Here is a 23,390-nt window from a genome sequence, read left to right as displayed (position 1 = left end):
TGAGCCACACCCTGCTTTCGCCGTCATCTCAGGGAAGGCTGCCCAGACATTCGATATCCCTGGCTCAAAGTCCCAGGCTTTTGGCCACCGCTGCTTTTATTGATAGCAGTCCCAGCTCAGGTCAAGCAGGTCTAGGCCTAGACTCAAATGTGAGCAGGGCCTTAACTATGAAGTGTCTGATTTGGGCTATCCAGAGGTCCAGCTGGATTGATGAGAGTATGATAAATTAATGCGAACATTTGTGAGGAATCTATAATAGTAACTTATATATATAATATCAATGAGTTACTTCTGTGAATATCCTTCAGATTCTTAAAAAAGCAACTTTGATAAGACAATACCACAGGCCTGATTCTCTTCATTTGAGTGAACCATTTCAAAATGAAGATAAAAAAAACATAAATTACAGCAATGACAGTGCCCATATTAAGTAGTTACTCAATTTGTCAGTTCGTGTTGGATCAGGCAAAAGTTGGTCAGCTTAAAGTACTGATGTGCAAAAGTGGGAATTTCATGGGTCTGAGTTTGTGATATAAAAAACTTACAAATAATAAAGCCTGCCTGTGAACTGTCAAATCACTTTATATTATAAAATGGTATCAAGCATGTTTCTTTTCAAAGTCCAGTTTGAACAGATTATGTTCCGAGTAGCCTCGTGTTGTTCTGCGCATGAAGTGAAGACGAATCACTTATTTTAAAAGACTAGATTCCGTGCATCCCTCCTTATTCCTCTTAGTTACTTACTGTGAGATTTCTCATACTTTCTGCTTCTTTGGATATTTCTCATTTACCAAGTGTTGCTAAATACTTGAAAGTCTTTTTTTCCCTTTCTTTTTTTACAGAACTCTGAACTCGGTTTTGAAACGAACGCTGCGCGCACGTTCATTCCACTCAATCTCTCAGGCCCCATCGCCACGCTGGGATTTCAAACGCATCAGCGTTCGAGCGCGCGGAATGACATCGCGATACATCTCTAATAAACGTGACTGCCAGCCTTTCTGTTCGCGCTAAAGGAGGTGTTAAATTGTTTTGGTTAATTTAAACCGAGAAGCCCCTCGTTACGCAAGGTTTCCGAACGGCGCTCTTGACATCTGGGCCGAGGGTCAAGACGCTCGGCGCTCGGCGGAGCGGCGGAGCGGCGGAGGAGCGAGCGGCGGTCTCTGGATGCTGCGCCTATCTCTCAATCAGAGCTCCTCGCTGCAATCACTGTGGCATTGTTCCTGTCATGTTGTGGAAAGCGCTTTTGACACAGCGCATGATGAATCACCTGCCCTCCGCAGGCTCAGATCCCATCGGCTTTTTCATCGGGAAAAAACAACATTCAATTCATTTGTCCAACTCTTTCATGTCTGCTGCTTTTCAGTGGAACATAGTGTTTCAAAAGTTATTCACAGAGCTCTCCTTTCTTTCCGTGAGTCTGGCAAAGCAAATATCTGGCGGGGAGTTCATAAAGGAACGGCTTTTACTCGCTCAAGGTGCTGATGGCAGAGCCCACTTTGTTATGTTGGGAGCTTAGAAAAACAAAACTTAACAGGACTGGATGTTGGCTAAATTAAGTGGCAAAAGCTTCTAATTGTCCCAGGTTCATCTTGTCTTGGAGAAATACTGATATACTTTGTGTTCTAAGCCACAGATTCAGGAAAGATTCATGGTTCTTTTTTTTACTGTGCCATTTTTAAAACTTTTCCCTTCTGAGAGTTAAAAGAGAACACATAAAAACATGTAGGGACAACATGGGAGCACGTGATCTGAGGTCTAAGGTGAAAGTTTTCAAAAGGTTGAATACATGATAGAGGAGCACTCCAAGGGAGCTCAGTACATACGGATTCCTTCACACAAGGAAATGAGAGTGATATAGTGTTCCTTGATTTTCTGAGAGCATCAAGACAAAATAGCTACTCAAAGCCTGTTTAACATCAGTGCTAACAATCGACTGACCATGTTTTTACACTACTACTGGCATAAAACACACGCATTGTTTTTGTTAAATTTCAACATGCAATAAATTCAGTTCATTTGTGAGGATTTGTGAGAGCTGAATTTACAGCGCTCTTTGCTGTAAGTGAAGTGGTCAATCTGATGTTCCTTAACAGAGAGATCTCCATCCAGATAACTTCTCCCAGCAACTTCAAACACATGAATACTTTGAAAGGCATCATAAAGCAACGCAGCTTTATGCCAACACGGAACAAACAAACAAAAAAGTGGCCAAATGAAAGAGGACACACATTCTAAGCGATATTGTAGCAGAGATGGTTTGAACTGCTGGCACCGCAGTGATTTTGTATTTAACAGCAGTCAGTAATGCGCTCCCTTGTAAACGTCTGACATGCGGAACTGATGAAAACCCTCGCAGTACACAGAGTACGCAGAGGCTGCAGACGGACTCTGCCTCTCGGCTCAATGCTGTGTGAAGTGATTTGTAGATTTAGTCAGACTGTATCTGCCAGCTGTACTCCGACTGTCCCGCCCCTTCCCCACAAACCCAGACAAAACAAACCGTTTGAGTGACAGGTCCCAACCGAGTGGCCCTTCCCCACCTGAGAGCCGAGGATTTATTCTGTTAATTATCCACCTATTAAAACAAATTTCATTAATGCACTGATTTAAAGGCAAACGAAGGGTTTAACACGCTGCCATCGGATTGGATAATTCTCTATTTCACAAATCCTTAAACACACAGCGGTATTGCCAAATGCCTTTGGCAATATCTGTATTACGAATCTGTGCAATTATACACTTTATTTTGAGGCCGTAAAATTTTAACCCATTGTGCAGGGTAAATTGTGCATCGGATGACTGTTGCACAACGTTTGGAGGGAGCCCGTGGAATGAACCTGTAAAAGCATGCACGCGATAAATAAACAGGATGTGACTCCCAACACGAACGTCAAAACTGCATTCTCCGCTGAGAGAAAGAGCATGTCTTCATATTTATTTTAATGCCGTTTTACTAGGCAGAACAGGGCTGTGTTGAAAAGCCCATGTACAATAAACATTAAAGGGGAACAAATGCTACAAGCTCTCTAAGCCACCTGAAATACAATGCACACAAAACAGACAAAATGCCATTTAAAATCTGTAGTCATCTTTTATTTCTGCCTCTTTGTGATGTGAGCCATATCTGTACGATGTAAAGACAGACGTGAGGGCTAAATGCCTGGACGCACCCTCTACTGTGTTAGTTTATAGGCTTTTACACCTGGATAAATATTTGTGCATAATAACTTGTCATCTGCAAAGGAAATGAGTACACACTTTGTCTGCATGAAGAATATAGATTTATATATTTATTGTTATTATGTTTGCACACACACGTGCTTGAATACGTTCAATTCAGCAGTACCACTGCCTTCAGGATGTCATTTGAATGCGGGTTTGAGCAATGCACTAAAGTAAAGTTTTACAGACACACACACACAAGCATGCACGCACGCAGGCGTGCACGCACACACACGCACACACTCAAACGCACATACACACACACACACAAAGACAGACACACACACACATGCACACAAATGCACACACACACACACGCAGACACAGACACAAACACACACACACACACACACACACACATAAACGGGACACATACGTGAGATTATCAGGCTGAGCGTGACAGTAAGGAGAGTCTCCTCCTCAGCATTTGAGACTTACTTGTACTCTTACACCTCTGTGTCTGTAATCTTTATCTCTCATAATTCAGCATAAAAAATAACTCAGCACATATGCAAACTTAATGAGACACACACAACTTGGCCTGCAGTTCAGATGGATGGTAGCTCTCCTGAAGTCTGTCACTAACCAGATTTCACTCCCCTGTCTTCCTTATACTATTCTTCTTCCTCTACAAGACAGGCTGCACTGGCTAGCTAGGAACCAATACAAATGATAAGAGCCACATACTATACAACACGCACCAACATCTCAAATTGGTTTCTATAAGTTAGCTACTGCGGCCATTACTATTGATCACTTTGGATTTTAATTGCTAATTAGTGGTAATTAGCTGTGACAATGTGCCATTAAAGACCAGATGTGAAAATGTTAGTAGATGTAAGAACCAGCTAGATCATAGAAAGACTCATAAATCATGTCCATTATATGCTATCTTGTATAATTCCATTCTTTTTTGTAAAAAATGTATCCAACAGACCTGGAATATATATAGGGATGTGAATGACTAACTTTAAAAATGTCAGTATTAGACTACACTCATCCTAGTTTGGAATTACAGTAAACATTCTTTATCATTTTTATTTTCTCAAAATAATAATAAACTTGGTGTTTTCATACTGAGCGAGAGCTTATCGACTAATGAAACTAATGGTACAGGTGTGAACAATGCATATGTCCATCTTGCAAAAACATCCCTAACATCAAACCATATCTCTGTATCCCTTATTTGGATGTTTGCATTCATTTCTGATCTTCCAAACTCCAGAACAGTTTATTTTCAATATTGCCACTACTTCAAAACTGAGCAAATCATGGTGGATGGTGATCTCAGTAACATCCGTCTCTGCTGTATTTATATTTTTAGCAACTGCCTGTATGTGGCATGATCACTTAGAGCAAGTAAGGACACTTGTGTAGCTTTGTCAGTGGAATGTAAACAGGCAATGCTGAGATTCCATCTGTGGACATGAGGACGTCTGCAGAACAGTCAAATTTGACATTTAAAAGAGTATGGAGGAGGATGACACCCTTCTCCAGGCCCAGACCGTCCACTTTGTCCTGACTTGCCTTTCACACAAATCTGCCGTATGAAACTGAGAATTATATAAAAACATCAACACTCATGTCAGGTTAAATAATTTCCAATAGTACAGATGATCCCTGCACCATTCACAGCACTAAAACACAGGTAGTCATGGGAGTCTGTTTCACCTACCATTCCAAACTCAGGTGACTTCTCTCCATTCTATCAGGGTTGGATGAATGTGAATTTCCACCTCATGGTACACAGAAGGTGTGGTTCTCATGAGCATTGACCATCAAAGTGGATTACATTGTGTGAACACATCTTTACTGATTTCAAGTGCTCATTTCTTACTGGTCCAATATGGTGGACACAAAGCCAAGCGTACAACTGCCATAAGTGATTTTCAACAGTAAATGTGTAAATCCCCTCTGAGAAAAGTCCCAAATGAACTATAAGAAATAACTGAAAATCTTCTTCTTTTTTTTCGTCCACGGTTCTAGCTAAGTTTTCTATCAGAGGATCATACGATTTGGCCATTCTTTAATGTCAGGAATATGTTAATGCAGCAAAAGGAAATTTGACACAATATTTGTACAACCTACACTTTTCATGGTCATATTCTACTGAACACCCAGTATTGCTAAGATATGTTCAAATGTGTTATGAAATGTGTTTACGACCATACACATGCTAAAAGAGGAAAATCATGAAGAGAACAATGATGTAGTGTGACACAACACCAGAGATAATGCCCATAATTAAGCAAGTTTTATGCATTTCATGTTGGCATTTACGCATATAATTACTTGATTGATATTTAGAACATGATAATGGTTCAGTGGAGTAAGACAGCCATGAAATAGAGATGAGTGAAGTACACATCAGACTGCAGCCTTGCCTATGCTTGTTATATGGCCATATTCACAAACTATACTATACCAGTAGCTTCACAAGCAAAGTGAAGGCCAGCATTCTAGAACCTTCAGGAACAAACAGGGCTATATTTCTATTACAGATTCCTTTGCCTGTAGAAAGACCCTTGCATAGTGTCAGCAAACTGGTTCACTGTGTTCAACAAATATTTCAATAACCTTCAGTCTTAGTGTTAAAATCCTTTCAATGGCAGTCTTAATGTTCTCAAGCTTTTATTGATGCAGTATATATAATTTGCCTATGACACCCAATTTCTAAAACTAAATTAGTTAAATGTAAATTTCAGTCTAAAAAAGTTAGAAATAGTCATATGTACAGAATTGTGTTGTCCTTTTATTTCATTGATAACCTAAGGTTTGTTGAAATGACAACTAGAAATGATGACGTAAGGTGCCCTTGAAAATCAAAGATGGCAAGGTGTTCACATCAAACACTGCAGTGATAGCTTATGTCACCTTGAGCATTACTTCTATCTGTCAACACTGGGTTGCAAGAAAAATTCAAGTGAGTCAGTCCTACAACAAAACAAAATAGAAAGATGACTTCAGGAGATCACTCAAGACACTGACAAAGAAAAGGCTAGTTAAATATTTCCATTGGTCTCACTCAATCATACCTGAGGGATATACAGTAATGTCCATGATTACATTTATTAACTGTGACCTGAAAATGTTATTAAATTTTATGTACAGAACTGTAAAAAAAAAGTAGTTATAGCAAAAATAAGAGTTGAAAAAGTTTTTTATTTATTTACACATCCATATTTATGAAAAGCAAAGTAATGCTCATAGTTACACTATTGATCAGGTTATTATGTATTTAAGATTTATTACACAATGTTAACAGGGTGAAATGTAAATACAGCCACACAAAATATGCTGACTAAGCCAATCAACAGATTAAGAGACAATTGTATTGCGCAATACAGGGTAATTATCTTATTAATCTTCTTTACTTCATATGTCTGAGTATTTATTAGTCATGTTCTCTTTAAAAACACACAAAGTCACATATTGTACAATAATTGGCCATTAGTTTATGTCAGCATGTAGGACTTACATCAAAGAATATAATAATCCAAGAGGTGCAATAATAATGAGCTAAATTTAAGACTGATGTCAGTCCCTTACAATGATATCCTGTGAGTTATTTTCCACGGAAGTCTTTGTCATAGGTTGGGTACAACAGCAGATTAAAAAGTCCAATTTGGCATTAATACCTCCCATTTCTATAGACCAAAGCTGGTTTTGCCTGTTGAATATGTGGCTTATGGAAGCTAAAGCACTCTCGAGGGGAATTCTAAAGGGATTACTCTGACATTTTACATAAAATGAGAAATAAAAACAGTCTTAAGGAGGGGATGATCATAAACGCATTCCCCTCGTGATCAAGAGCTTTTTTCTCGGCGCAGTTTCCACACCCACGGATAGAGAACTGTCAAGGGGCAACTCCACTTGGAAGGATTAGTGAGAGTCCAATTGATAATGAAATCAAGGGCTGAGTAGCTCTTGCCGGATTTGATACAAAAGGTAGCCGAATTACTTTGTCTTTTTAAAGCCTTTATTTTCCGCTGGTGAGAACTTTTGGATCAGCGGACTGAGTCTTTTCACGGAGGCAGACGAACAGCACAACATCCCGTCTCCCTCTTTTCCTCCCCTTTGGCATCCCACCATCCATAAAGGGCCTATTTAGACTGATCTCATTACTAGTCCTGTTGGACTTCTCACTGTCGTGTCTAATCGCCTGTGTATTTCCCTCCATGAATAGGGGCTAACTTTGATTCAGATTAAATAGTTAATTACCGTTATATACATCGGCTCATACATACATTGTACCTGCTGTGATTTTGCCAAGGATTCAGATGCCGGTATTGATTAAAATGGCTTTTTTTCCCTCTGTCATATGGGATAGCCCCATCTGCATGAAGAGCATTCTGAGTAAGATGTGGTTTTTCATTAGAAAATAATTAAATCCACGCTCACCAAATCTAATCAGGCCCCTAATTTCCCTGCCTGTTTAAATATGTTGAATACTAAAAGCAATTTCACAAAACTATTGAGACCAGATATCCAAATTATTTAAAAATAATTCAAAAATAAATTTAAAACATTTCAATATTAAATAAAAGGTCATCATTTCAAATGTACTATTAAGATTCAAACGTCTGTGTTATTTTTTCTTTTGTAATACAAAAAGTAACTTTTTTTATTCTGCCTTCATTGAAACGCACTGAAGAGAAATGTTCGTGACAATTGAATTAAAATGGACACAATACAGTTTTCTTTCCGCCCAGACCATTTGTATGACACCCTTAAGTGGATCACACACATTTGCATCTCCTATAATGCTGTGATTCATCCCGGGAAGAGAGTGTGTAATCCACATTATTTTTCCTAATCCAATTGGCCCAAAGGTCCACAGCTCCGCATGCTCAAGCGCACTGCTCAGAAGCTATGGATTCACTGTAGTGTCTGACCATGTCACTTAATCCCTGCTCTAAAAGAAATGATAAATTGATGAATAAAAAAATAAACTAAAATTTAATAAAAAAATCCCTAAGTGAAAAAAATAAACCCCTTTCCTGTATTGCTAGTGTTTGTAGGGAAAGGTGTGAGGATTTACATGAAGTGATCATCAATTATTCACCTTTACCCTTGCTGATGAATAATTAAAATTTAAAAATTAATTATGCAACGCAAACATTACTTTACAAAAGACATCCAGAGAGTTTTCAAAGTAAGACAGTAAGGCCCTCCAAAGTGGTCCGTCTTCCTGAGTCATTTGTTCTTGGTGCAATGATACACCGTACAATCCGGGACTCTTCGCTCGATTGCTGCAACAAAAACAGATCATCTAGTAGGTTGCACCCTCTCTGACTGAGATTGGATGCTGCTGCAATGGGAAGACTCATATTTGCAATTGGGCATTCCAAACTGGGGAGAAGGCCATGGGATTTAACTTGGTGTTATGAACAGATTTCCTTTTAAGAACGGTAAAATGGAATGGATTTTAAAAATGCATTAGCAAAATTAGTACAGTACATACATACTAAGAGAACCAGATCCAAAAAAAAAATTATTCACCATAAATACACTATTGTAATATAATTAAAATTTCTCTCAGTCTTTCAAATAATTTAAAATACAAAGACACAAGCAAGAATTGGTACGCAATGACCAGTCTGCTCGTTTCCAATAGACCTAAGCGCACGCCAGTCAGACTCTCCGCACGGCCGGCGAGCGAGGCAGTTTGCCCCGCCCACGCGGAGGTCAGATGCCCTCCAGACTGCCGCGAGTGCCCGTCGCCGTGCGCGGGGGCGGGGCTGGACCAGCTCCTCTGCGGCGTCCTGCCAAATTGTTCCTGTGACAGAGTGGCTTGTGTTCGAGTGACCTTGATGTTCTCAAGGGGCCGGCGCAGACCACAGTGTCAAATCGGTCCTCTTGGATGCCCTACAAACCTTGGCTGAGAGATAAGGTGGGCTAGAGCAAAGAAAATCCCTTACATGCTGCATCGGAATTTGACAAGCGTGAGCAGTTAATGTCATCAAAAATGAGAGGAGTATTAGCCTATACTGTGCTTATCATTTGCACAAACATCCAATCATATTTCATACTGTAAATCACATCTACTAGTGAAAATGACTTATTCCTCTATTTCTAGTATGTTTAACTTTTAGCAGCATCAATATAATAATTAATTCTCGCAGTTAGCATGGTCTGAATTCAGGCCTTGTTTTAGCTCGTACCATATTACCTCAAAGAATGAATAAAATCACAGATAGCTATCCTTCAACCAAATATTAATCTCTTAGCATGTCCACTATTACATGTTCTAAAGACAGTATCTTATTGCTTAATATATCAAATTCCTCAAGCAAACATTTTGTGGTTGTGTTTATTCATCCAGTTGCTTTAAGCAAGTTATCAGATATTTATGCAACGCTTGCAGTACAAAGCAACAGTACTAGATCTATGTCATGTCATTCAGAGTTAAAACTACTGATTTGAATCAGTTCAGATCGATAACAACATGTAGGAATTGAATTAAAATTATGAACACAAATCCACTGATCAAGATAAGACTTCAAATATGTCTTGCAATACATTTTAGAGCGTATATCACCCTGACACAATCTCATTGCAATCTAGTCTACTAGATTGCCCTAAATCATACAGCTAATCAGTTGCCTGGATGCTGAATACAATAGTAGGTTTAAATTAAAAGTCCCCACAAAGAGTAAAATTCAGTAAAGACTGGCAACAACAGCTTAAATACTGAACTCTTATGCACCTGTGGAAAACAGGCATACACTTTAAGAGCTTCCCTGCTGGTGTAAAATGCACCAAAAAAAAGGAGACATTAACAATTTCACTGCAGACTGGCAAGTTCACAGCAGACAGATGTTTTCTATAAAGGGGATTTACAGAAGATATTTTATTTACACAAAAAACCATATACATTACAGCGGCTAAATAAATTAAACGCAGCCCCTAATTGGTTCACAAGGTTAAGTATTTACAATCCTTTAACATGTAATAGTAGCAAGTCTAAAGTCTGAGGAAAGTCTCTGCTAATAAACACCTTCACCACATGCCACTCTGCATAAGCAGAGGTTTTTTACACCATGCCACAATGAGGTTTCAGTGTATAAGATGTATCAGGGATTCATTCCCATACGTAAATAGGGTTTGGATATTCTTAAGAATCCTACTCGGTATGTGCCAAGGATATTCAGTTGTGCAATGAGGCTTCCCCATTTGCAAAATGTCTCAGTTACATGCACGTAATGTCAATAAGCATATTATTTCTCTTACCTAATCCACCCACATATGTAAAAACCATAAGTCATCATCAGCATATTAACTAAACTGATATATGTGATTATATAAAGACTTAATGTATGTAAAACCACTCAAATGAAAGAAGAAAACAGCCACAGCTGCGCTTAAATGGCACTTTGCATGTTAGGCAGCTGGTATGAAATTCTGCTACCTGGTCTCAGATGATCTCTACACTGAGGTTCCCACAAACCATTCAGATGTTTAGACAAGAAAGGATATTCAGACATCTTTATGTCAATTCTCAAATGGTTGCCATACAGTAGGGCCAACATGCACATACACATGCACACACACATACAGTACACACACACACACACACACACACACACACACACACAGAAGCACACACACACACGCACGTGCACATCCATTTTCAAAAACCATTTATTCTTGGTCAGGGTTGTCGGGGCTGGAGCCTATCCCAGCATGTAATGCACAGGACCCTGGACAGGTCGCCAATAGCTCACAGGGTCCACACACCATTTATTCATACATTCATACCTACAGGCAAATTACAGTCCCCAATTAGCCTACAGCATGTGTTTGGATTGTGGGCCCTCCGCTGGGATTCAATCTCAGCACCTTCTTGCTGTGAGGCGACACACACACACACACACGCACACACATATGCATGTGTGTTAGGCTCCACAGACTGAATGAGTGGAATCTATAGCAGCACTTCTAGTAGTCTGTATAATTTGCATTAAGCAGCTCCCAGTGAGCGGTGTTCTGAAGCAGACAGGTTGCAGCACAGCCATAAACTGCCAGTCTCTTAATTTTTTATTAAATTCTGCCATTAATCCTGAGGTTTTTTGGCAGCCATGATGTACTTTCATTTTTACTGAGTGGGACCGTATCAGCTAACAAATCTCCATTCTTTCTCTGCATTGCACCCATTGGAACCTACGTGTGGAGATTAAAAGATTTACACTACGAGACCAAAAGTATCTGGATAGCCCTTGGTCTGGGGCTGTTTTTCTTAGTTTGGGCTAGGCCCCTTAGTTCCAGTGAAGGCAAATCTATAAAGCTACAGCATACAATCACATTCTAAACGATTCTGGGTTTCCCCACAATTTTGGATGAGATGCTGGATGCCAGGTGTCCACATACTTTTGGCAATGTAGTATATATGAAAAAATTTGTCTTATGCCTGTCACAGTAGAAATGGTTGCACAGTTTGTGTTTCTTTTTTCCTCCGGCAAAATGTTTAAATAACTTTTCAAAAATATAATACAAAACAATGCAGATTACAACCCAAAAAGATTCAGTGGTGTTTTTTCAATGAAAAGTGCAACCAAGAGATGTCACATTGTACGCCCTGGGTACATCTATCATTTTCAGCAAAGGATTGTAGGCAGCCTACCAATCAAAAGACCATATAAAATCTAACAGCTGTCAAGAGAAACATGCAAAAGAACCTTTGATTGGTCCTTTGATGTTATGCAGCCATAAACAGCTGTTATTTCATAAAGGAAGCTTCAATTTCTTGAACAAAAAAAGACCTGCCACAACAAATTTCACCAAGCTTTTGTTTTGATCCCTCAGTCTTCATGAAAGTCAGTGCAGAAGCAGAGCATGGCATGCTAACTGGTGACACTTAATCCTGGTGAAACTGACGTACACCCTAAACATGCACAGCTTTGTAAAATATAGGTCAAAAGCTAATGAAACAGTCTGGTAGTCAGTGTATTAGGACCTTTCACAAGGAATGGGCCAATTCTTCATGAACACGCTCAGTGAAACTGCCGTCATGTGATAGACAGGGTTAACACTTAGGCCTGTGTCAATCAATGTTTGCCCGTAACTATACTTACGAGTAAATGCAAGCATTCCATTTTTTTGACAAGTTGCTTTGAGTGATTACTTAAGTCAGCATACTGTATTTGTGGGGGGGAAAAAAAAAAAAAAAAAAACTTCTAATTGTTAGACAAAGTTAAGGACAAATGTTGATTGAATCCCATCCTTTGTGTTGCAGCATGAAACACAGGCTAGTCACAGCCTCTCTTTGCTCACTACACGAATGTTTCAGACATGTAAAAAGAATCATGGCAACATTTCAAGTGTCAACCTGTCGTGATATAATCATTACATCTTTCTGAATTCAAAGGGACACAATTCAACACATTTCTGTCTGTGGGAAGACAGCACACGGAGGGGAGTCAAAGGACACAGTAATTAAAGGCTCAGGAACAAAGAGCCACCTGCCGACAGGCAGAGCGCAGGTACGGCACTGCCCAACACGCCCTCTCCAGTGCCAGAAAGGAGCCGGGGTTATCATGGGATTTCGGGGCTTTTCGAGCTGCTAACGTTTATGCTCTGTGACTAGACAAATCCGAGAGCATTTTTTTTTCTTGTACTGTTTTGAAAATAGCTCAGGGGCAAACAACCACTGTTGCTTCCCTGTGCCTCCTTCACATCACAAAGTTATTCCTAGGGTGGATGCTTCTTATGTGACCATTTCTTATTTCGGCTATGTATTTATGCTGGAACAAAAACCATTCCCTTTCCTGACCATTAGCCATAGCATTAGGTCTTAAATGGACTGAGAAACAACATCAAATAGCCTATTTTATCAAGCACAAAGAAACACTGCAGGTCCGTGTTAGAAATTACCAGCGATATAGATGTTCTGGGATCATTTAATTCTTTAGTGCAGGACATGCTGTGGCAGAATGTGTGCATTCCACTTTTTCATAACTTCCCTTTGTCACGATATTGTTTATATAAATCTTGTGCTCCTATTTGCTAAAAGATTTGCCGGAAGACTATGGTGGGATGATGTGAAATATTTAAACTTTTTTTGCAGCACAGGTCAAAACCTGCAGCAAAAAGAAAGTCTTGTTCCTGTGTAATACACATGCTTCTTTAACATAAAAGGAAATCGGGGAAGTTGGCAACAAACTGTACTCTATGTTTTCTTTGTTCACAAGGCTTACGCACATACACGCAGACACACGCAGACACATACACACACACACACACACACACACACACACACAATATGAAGCATATTCTACAGTATACTACAGTTCAGGCCAAAAGTTTACATACACCTAGGCTAAAGATATTTAAACTCAGTTTTTCACAACTACGCACATTTCATGTTACCATACATTTCTTTTGGCAAGTCAATTATTGCATCTACTTTGTTCACATCAGAGGTCATTTTACAACGATCGATTACAGACAGATTTATTTCAGCTTTAATTCACTGTATCAGAATTCCAGTGGGTCAAAAGTTCACATACACCAAGTTGACTGTCTCTTTAAACAGTCTGGAAGATTCCAGAAATTGATGTAATTAATTTTTAGAAGCTTCTGATTGGCCAATTGTCATAATTAGGAGTTAATAGGGAGCTAATTGGCTGTATTTAAGGGCCTACCTTCAGAGCCACTGACTTTTTTCCCTCGATATCATGGGAAAATCCAAGCAACTCAGCCAAGACCTCAAAAAAAAAAAAAAAAACTGCGCACTTCCACAAGTTCAGTTCCTCCTTAGGAGAAATTCCCAAGACAACGACAAAGGAACTGGTGAAGGAGTTGGAGGCATCAGGTGCCAAAGTATCTACATCCACCATTAAGAGAATCCTACGTCGCCATGGCCTGAAAGGCTGTCGCGCAAGAAAGAACACCCTATTCCAAGACCGGCATAAAAAAACCAGAATGAAGTTTGCAGGTGATCACCAGGACAAAAACCTAGGGTTTTGAAGGAGTGTTCTCTGGTCAGATGAAACAAAAATGGAACTGTTTGGCCATAATGATCAGTGCTATGTATGGAGGAAAAAGTGGCTTTCAATCAGAAGAATACCATCACAACTGTGAAGCATGGGGGTGGCAGCATCATGTTGTGTTGGGTGTTTTGCTGGAAAAGGGACTGATGCACATCAGAAAATTGTTACACCACTGTTACACCAGTAACAATAGTTAAACTGAGTTACACCAGTCCTGTCGGGAGGATTGGGCAAAAATTCCGGCAAAGTATTGTGAGAAGCTTGTGGAAGGCTTCTCCCAAGCGTTTGATTCAAGTTAAGCAATTAAAAGGCAATGCCACCAAATACTAATAAAGTGTATGTAAACTTTTGACCCCCTGAAAATCTGATATAGTACATAAAAGCGGAAATAAATCTGTCTCTTAGCTATTATTTTGAAATGACCTCTTATTGAAATAAAGTAGATACCCTAATTGACAGGTAATGTATGGTAACATGAAATGTGTGGAGTTGTGAAAAATTGAGTTTGAAAGTCTTTAGCCAAGGTGTATGTAAACTTTTGGCCTCAACTGTATATACTTTACTTAGCTGAAAAAATGCAGTGCAATATGGTGTACTTAAATTACATATTTTAAATATGCAGTCATTTTCAACAGAAAGCAGCAATGTAAGGATCTCACTACTGCTACAGTTCTAGATTCAATCTACTTCAGACTGTTGTTGGAATACTCTGTTGTAAATGAGGAAAAAAACACCACTGTTATACTACTTCTTAATGTAGGCCTATAACTGACATGTAAATGTGCATCCAGAACAATTGCGAGGCATACACCAGCTACATGCCAAAAATGTTTCCTGCAACATTCTCTCACCAAATTGTCTCTGCTGTCACATTATATTGCTAAACAACTAGGTATGGTTGGTACTTTGTGAGTCCACAGAGTCTTTGCAATTCAACAATCTGAACGATTGATTATAAAACAGTTCACTATTATTTATTTATGCTAATCAGCAATAGACCTTTCTGCAATTCCAGAGGACATATTTTACATCATGTTGTACAAACTGGTGTTTTCTTCCATCAGGTCCAATTCCACTTCCTTATCATCAATCCAAATATTTCTTTTTTCACAAAACAAACAGAGAGCCAAACTAAGATCTTGCTAAAGTAAATAACTATCGCACTCTTGAGTGTTTTGCACCTATTCACAACTCAACTCAATAGTTAGAATGGTAATTCCCACCCCCAACATACACCCCAATGTACTTTGCATATCCATCTAGTACTTAGGACACAGGTAGATTCTACTGGTAGAATATTGGCAATGCCGATACAAAAACATTCCATTCAATCCAACTACCCAGTTGCGTTACATCAGGTCAGGTAGGTGTTCTAGCAGCCAAAACATAGATGAAATGTATAACTGCTATAAATCCTTTTGAGATCAATGAGTGAATTGTTGTCTACTACCAGTTGACCCTTTGTTAGCCTTTTTGAGTGGCTAGCTGACCACAAATTATATCACTCGCTGGGGTAGCAATTGCTGATAACCACCACTGACTCCATCAAGCTTTTGCTTCAAAGCAGGCAGAGCATTAGTTTTGCATTAGGTTAGGTAAGTGTTAGGTATATCAGAAATTTAGGTAATTTGTAAAAAAGTGAAATGGTGCACTTGGAGCCTCTGTAAGGCCAGGTATGCTGACAGTCAGTAAGTGTATTATATTCAATTTTCTAAACTAAAAAAATATTGTATTCAGTCTCATACTATTGACATAGGCCCAGATATGAAATCCTAGGTTAGCTAATGCCTGTGCCGCCTCAATAGCTTACAGAACTCCTTGAGAATGTTAGCTACTAAATGATGTGTTACATCGTCAGTGATCTTGAGTGAATGGCATCGTGACTTAACCAGCTAGTGTAATGAGTGAAAGCACATACCAAAAGTTGAGATTTGAAGCCATACCGCTCACTTGCTAAAGGGCTCCAAAGGGTAATGCTTTACCAGTCAGCTAAAGGCGAGATCGCCCCTTGCTAAGGATCGTTATTTTGAACCTGAGGGTTGCATTGCTACAAGGCCTACTGCACCACACTGTGCTTACGAGTGAACTTGGCTGAGCTACAACAGCTATACTAGCTACTAGCAAGTCAGACAGAAGTCAATGATACATTTCCAGTTTAATGTTACCTCCCATTTTAACCTTTTTGATAGTGGTGTGCCAAATGAACAATTCCATCAGTGATCAGGATGAAACTGGCACCAGCCATAGATAACCACCGATAAGTAAAGTAATTATATTAGCAATGTAATATGCCCATGACGTACCCAGAAGTCCCCAGATAAACAGCTGCCTTTCTGGGGCTTAATTTGATTGGTTACATTAAGACACAGGCTGTGGTAAGTCCTGTGGGTTTTGCATTGTTTCCTCAGAAAAGCAAGGCTGTTGTATAGCCATGCTCACAGAGCCCTTTGAGGCTCACCCATGTTAAAAACTGTTTATGAGTTCTTAGAATGATTGATGCAGGGGTGTGTATTGTCCTTCGGCTCGGAGTCTTGATGGAATTCCTCAGAAAACACTCACTAGCAAACACCTTCACGTTAATGATTAAGCTGTTTTGGTGCCTGTAGACCCGACACACAAGGATTCATATGGATTACTGCCGCCCAAACCGCTCAGACAACCTGTTCAAACATCTTTTGAAATTGAGCAGAATGATCAGGATAGGCTAAAATGAAGATTTTATAGACAAGCCATCCTCATATTTATTGTGATCGTGGTATACACATTTTGTTCTCCAGTAAAGACTGTAAAACAGTGCTGGAAATTTCCAAAAAAAAAGAGGCAGCGCCAATGTCAACAGTCAAATGGCATCACTATTTACTCATTTGTCGATAAGTTATTTAAAGCTTTAATTTAATTGTGTTTTACGTATTCCGTAACCCATTTATACAGTTTCATCTTCATTGGAGCAATTTGTTCAAGGGAACATTCTCAGCAGGCGCAGAGTAGGACCTGGCATTTGCAGCTTTGACCTTCTGCCCAAGAACGGCTCCCCGCAGTCACACTGTATGAACGAACATACAGAGCATTTCATCCATTTTTCAATCGATCAAGGAAAAGAGAATGACAGTAATAGCATTATGTTTAGAGGTAGCAAAGCCATTTTATGCGCTTGTGGCTCTTTGGGCTGACAGACGCTGGCGGCGACAGGCACTGTTGAGGCGGAGTGTGCTGGACAGGTCTTCATATTTCAGGTTAACCAGATGCAGATCCTGAAGTCTCTGCTATGACTCAATTGGGCAGCAAATGGCAGCATCTGTCAGGCTCTGCAGGGGTCCTTAGATCTGCTTAAAGTCTTCCTGCATGGGAAGGTGCTGACAGCGTTATGCTGCACACTGTCTGGTTCAGAGCAGCAGTTCCTGGCCCTGAGGGTGGCAGTCTCCTTGGGTTTTTTCTCTACTCAGTGCCTTGATTGAGTAATAAAAGTCAAAGAAATGAATAATGTGCACAGCAGGTTAGATCACCATTTGTTGCCTGGAAGATTTTTAGGCTCGCGTGATACTATATGTCTCTATGATATGCTCAGTGATGCCGTACTGTATGGCTTGGTGGTGGTGATTTCTGTCATTTTTGTGGTCCTACTGCTCTCCAAACTGCAGTTAGTAGGCCACCAGGTGGAGCTTGCCATATTATACATAAGAACAGGAGTGGGCTACCTACTGCAAGCCAAGTAAACTGGTGGGTGAAGAGGCTAAGAAGGAAGGTGAAGAGTAAATGTTTATCTGCAAACTTCCCAACACACCAGTGCCACAAAAGAACACTAAAACCTTTGAAATGCCATTGTTTTCATGATACCATCACTGTGTAACACATCTCCTATGGCTTAACTTTCTAGTATCTTTTCCATGTCCAAGTGACATGGGCAATGAGGACTTAATACAATTTAGATATTACGATACCTTGCCTTAAAAGATCGTGGTGTCAATTATGAAGACCAGAGGAAAGAACGCTTGATGATGATTGGCTCACTGCAACATTTTCCCAAGGGATCCCTGGATTTATTTCAAAATCAACACGTTAAGGAACGCCCACAAACGGAGACTAGGAACCATTCATAAAAGGATTGAATGGTTCAGACAATACCCAAATACTCATTATGTCAGATCAGAACAGCAGACCCGACCATCTATGTCAGTGGAGACAGGGAAGGAGCTCACTGTACTTGTGACTGGAAAGGAGAACAATAGGAGAAAGCAGGTATGCATGACACAGTGTTTGGCATCAAAAGCCATGAACAAGTCCCTCCTTGCTCTACAGCGAGCAGAAGTTTCACACCAGTCATTATCCCCAAGACTAACTGTTGTTTCTTTCCCTAACCTTCTAAATCAATCTTGCTGATCATACTGTACTCAATGTCAATAAATTATTGTTTGTGTTCGCGATAATATCTCTAAACCACACCTTTGGGCATCCCGTTTCCCTATCATTTATTTGATCCATTTGCGAGAGTATGTTCAGCAAAACCGTAGTTAGGACCATCGGCGCACACGCATGTTTTTATATCGCAAAAAATGATTGTTTTGCATGTCGAAAGAACTCAGCGATTCATTTTACATAATGAAAAACTATGCAATACATCAGTTGCAGCTTTCTGCAGTCCAGACAATGAGGGGTCACCAGCGCATTGACAAAAAAATTTTGGGGGGATGGTAATAGTGCATCGCAACGGAGTCAGCAAACTTTCAGATGCAGAAAGGAAATGTAGGGCATTAAAAAAGAACGGAGAGGGTCTAAAACAGACGTCCCTCGTTCAGAGCAAAGGCTGGTCAAGAGGCGTGCATGTGTAACAGACAGGCATCTACTTAACATCATGATGGTCACCTGCCACGCCATTATCTTCACGGCTTTCTTAAAAAAAGATTTACTCATGCAAACATTGTTTTCTAATGCGGCTGTACATTTTATCATCTCCACCGTGGAACTGTGTCAAAATACGGCTTTTATCTGATCTGACAGCTTAGTGATGTTTTCAGCGATACAACGTCCCAGCAAAGTGCTCCAAAGAGGTGGTCATATTTTATTCATCAAATCTTTTTAACCCATTAAAATACACACCATCTTACAAATACATATTGTATTTGAAAGGAGTGTGCTGAAACAAAGATTGCAAACAGACATACATATTATTTTCCCTTTCAAATGTACTTACATCAATTTCTATTTCTATTTGAAAACATCACTGGATGCTCTACTTTGTACTTTACATTTCAGTGAATTTATATTATATATTATATTGCATACCAATGGAAGTCTAACACAAAACTGCTAAATTATCTTCATTTTTATTACATCCAAATGGCATCAAGTCTCTCATTCAGATTTATTTTAAAGAAAAGATGGAGGAGTGCTGTGGTAAATGTTAATTTTCTTTACATACAGGGTATGTACGCAATTTAAATGACACACAAAACTGCAACAGGCTGGATTAGCCTGCGTTTTAACCTGAGCATGAAAGCAATGGCGGCTGCTACAGCTATAGCCTGTCTCCTGACTCGAGCCTAATGCAATGTCTGGGACTCCACGCCTCGCACAGAACTCCTCCCATCGCTCATTCAGGTAATTGCAAGTAATGCCTTTAATAATGTGGAATACGCATGCAGTACATCATCGCAGGCCTCTGCAGGCACAGCTTCATTTAATATCAGACCAAACATGCGCTGTGACCTTCTGTCTGAATGGTGACAGAAGAAAGACAGGCAGAAACAATTGAATTGATTCCTTAATACCATTTAATAATAATGTGGAGCTCATTAGACCGAAAAAGGTTCAAGGTATGTTATTAAAGGTGCTTGCCAACAGATTATATGTCGATATAATAAATACCAGTATGGCATATATAATATTTGTTTTAGTAAGGAGGAACACACAGGTATCAAGTGATTCAAAGTGTATATTAGAACCACTCACCATACCCTAGTTACAGGGCTGCTAGAAAGTCAAATGACTGCTTGTGCTTGGGTGGATACCAAATTAAAACAGGGAAAACTGTGTGATTTTCTGGGTGACACTTTTCCCACCCTTACTTATAAAGTAAGGTCAGCAGAACAGCATTGTTTTTTTCCCAGCTTCGCACCAGCAAGATGGAGGTTAATGAAAGATGATGCCATTAAAGCTACCTCTACTGAATAATTGAATTCCTTTATTTAACCAAGGTAATATCCCCAGAGAAAATGCTTCTATTTAAAATGACTTAGAAGCTAGCAAAATAAATATTTTTTATTATTTCGGTCACATTCTCTGAGGTTTGCCTTACAAATGCAAAAATACAAAAGTCAGTGATGGAAGCAACAGACTAATTTAGCACAAATTCTTCAGATTAATCTTAACATTTCAAAAATTCTCTTCATATATGCGACCCTAATTTGGTTATCTTACATTTTTACAGGCTCATTTATCACTTGGATCACTATGAATGTAGGGATGTGATTTTTCCTGATTAATCAGCAAATACACATTTTCAGATCCTAAAGGTCTCAAAGGTACAAAACCTAGGCATAGTAAGAGAGAATGTTCAATAATGAAGCCAAATACCAGCAACCCCACAGAAAATTAGGGTCTAAAAATCTGTATTTCCTGATTGATAAGGAAAAATCATTTTTTTAAATTTTTTTTCATTGCATATACCCATTACCAATGTATCCATACTTTACTTCCACACAATATCATTTTAGAGAAGATAAAGCAAAAACAACAAACAGAAAAAAAAACTTAAAATGTTTATTCAACTGAATACTCCATGTTATCTGTTTCCCTATCAGATGAACGCTCTGGAATGCCAGTAAATAATCTATAAAGACCTTTCTAATGCAGCTGCGGTCAAAAGGAGAAATGCTGCGCATGGTTCTGTTCTCTGCACTCAAGACTCAGTCCTGAGTCCCAATCAGATGGGCTATTGCTATAGCAACCAGCGTCTGTGCCTGAGCATTGTGATATTAGCCATTCCTCAAGGTGAGTGAAAGCCCCAGCACAAGACAGACAAGGGCAATCTATATAATTCAGTGGCAATGAAGCTGCACTGTGATGCTAACCTTAAGACGAAACGGTTTCACAAATTAAATATGAAAGGGCATACTGTATGTCAGTGAGGAGTGATCTTACTATATTTTAACGTGTAAACATTAAATTCAGAATGCTAAGATTGCTTAAATATGAAATATGAATGTATGGTAAAGGATAATCAAAAAGATCAGTATCAGGACAGAGAACTTTGAACTTTGAGTTCAATCATCATGGAAGGGTTAGGTGTTCAGACTGGACATTTTGCCAACATTCTGCCTGTGTTTTATAAAGTACATTCAGAATAAGTAAGATAGAGAATTACAACTGTATTTATTAGAATTTTATATTAAACCAAAAGACTAAAGCAGGAAATGTGAAAATTGATAGTGGACAGTTGTAAAGACTATCAACACAATCATGAAAGATTTCACAGCATGGATCAGTTCTAACTTTTCCATGGCAACAAGCATGCCCCACATATTTCACCTCAAAGCAACTGACCACAGAGGTGGCTTGGCTAGAGAATTAACCAGGTTATGACAAGAGGAATCCTGTCAATATTCTCCCTTTGTGACATGACGGGTAGAGAAGGCTCCCATACCAGCTCTTCACCAGTCACTCATAACAGTACACAGCACGACATTCTGGGGAAAACACATGGTCACATTAAGGGTGCTCAGGTCAACATTTGAAGATCACTTTAATATTTTCAAGAGTGCTGGAATAACTCACTTATCATTTACCAATTAAGTGATACAAAATGAGTGTAACATGTTTCCTCATGCAAATTCACTGCAAAAAAATTCATACAAGAGAGGGAAAGGTCCGCTTTGGTAACCAAACCGACAGCGCCATTTGTCTTGGAAGAAACCTATGCTATACACTGTAAAACTGACCGTGATAAATATTTAACTGACAAAACCCTGACTCATGATTTTTTTATGTGACACCATACATAGGATGAATATATGATGAAGGGTTTCCAGTGTGACATCACCCACATAAGGAAACCCCCCTCAGATGTGCAGTATGATTCAGGAAAAATCCCGTTCCACCATAATAAAACACACTGGGCATGGTGAGAGATGTACCAAATAAACAGGAGGGCACTGTAGTCAAAAGACATTACTATCTTTATCATTCATGAGTAATGCATCCTCAGTTAGGAATGTCATGTACAAAAATGTACCTTTATCACCACTGTTTAAAGAATTCAGTGGAGACAGCTTCAGATGTTTCGCTGAGATAAAAAAAAAAATTGATGATTCTGGTAAATCATCATTCTGGTAAAATATGTCCAATATGACCAAAAGCAGAAAGCAATACAGGAACCTGAGAACACCCACGCTGAGAAATGACAAGACTATGTCCTTTCTGCATTTGTCTGATTGAATTGTAAAGGCTTATTTTGCTTGAGTATTGCTGGAAACTTTTGTTCGAGCTTGTTTATTTCCAACCACCATCGCCTGCACCAAACTTGCCTCAAACTGTGAGTAACCAATAGGAGAATATGATTACGTCTTGGTATGACTAAAGCATCTAAAAGTGGCTATTGAAATTCTTACGAAAGCCATTACAAGATGAATATAGAGAGATTAAGGGCAGTGAATAAAGTAACACAGCTAATCACAGCTAAAAAAAGACCAACCTTGAACCCAGGCTTTTGCAGTAATGCTTTATTTGAAAGGGGCAAATTCTGTGAAGACTGCATAATCCCATTCTCAGCCTTGTGAAGGCTACTGGGGGTGATCTATTCCAACTGCTGAACAAGGCAAAGCATACCCTTTGAGCAAACTGCCACCAAACTCCTCCTGCACTTTATAGCCTGCTCCAGCCTTGCTAAACACTCACACCTTTATAGGCCTAGTCTTTTCAAGGCTTTTTTTCTTACATATCATTAAATCAAAATAAAATTGAACCACTAATACTTTTTTGGTGGGGTCAAAGAACCTGATAGTGCCACCAAACATGCATATGATCTCATCTATTACAGTTTTGATATCATTGTCTAGTTGTTCCCTGTAATAACAACAAACCTCTGCTTTGACCCACTCAACCCGGAGAGACCAATATTGGCTTTAACTCTGATGGCATTCTTATGCATAAAACATATCACATATTCATCCACACATTTATTTA

The 23,390-nt window shown here is 39.3% G+C and overlaps 2 long non-coding RNA genes across 2 annotated transcripts in view; one reads left to right on the top strand and one right to left on the bottom strand.

The window, feature by feature from the left end:
- LOC135253467 (uncharacterized) overlaps positions 1-4,298 on the top strand; it is a 29,644-nt gene extending 25,346 nt beyond the window's left edge. The window contains exon 4 of the long non-coding RNA XR_010329622.1: positions 843-4,298. This is a non-coding gene — a long non-coding RNA (uncharacterized LOC135253467). The remainder of the gene's footprint in view (positions 1-842) is intronic.
- Positions 1-23,390, bottom strand: part of LOC135253469 (uncharacterized) — a 57,771-nt gene that overhangs the window by 6,601 nt on the left and 27,780 nt on the right. The window lies entirely within an intron of this gene.

This window comes from Anguilla rostrata, chromosome 4 (genome assembly GCF_018555375.3).
Source record: "Anguilla rostrata isolate EN2019 chromosome 4, ASM1855537v3, whole genome shotgun sequence".
Classification (NCBI taxonomy): Eukaryota; Metazoa; Chordata; class Actinopteri; order Anguilliformes; family Anguillidae; genus Anguilla; species Anguilla rostrata.
Note: the sequence above shows the minus strand (reverse complement) of the source record. Positions and strands in the feature narration are given on the sequence as shown.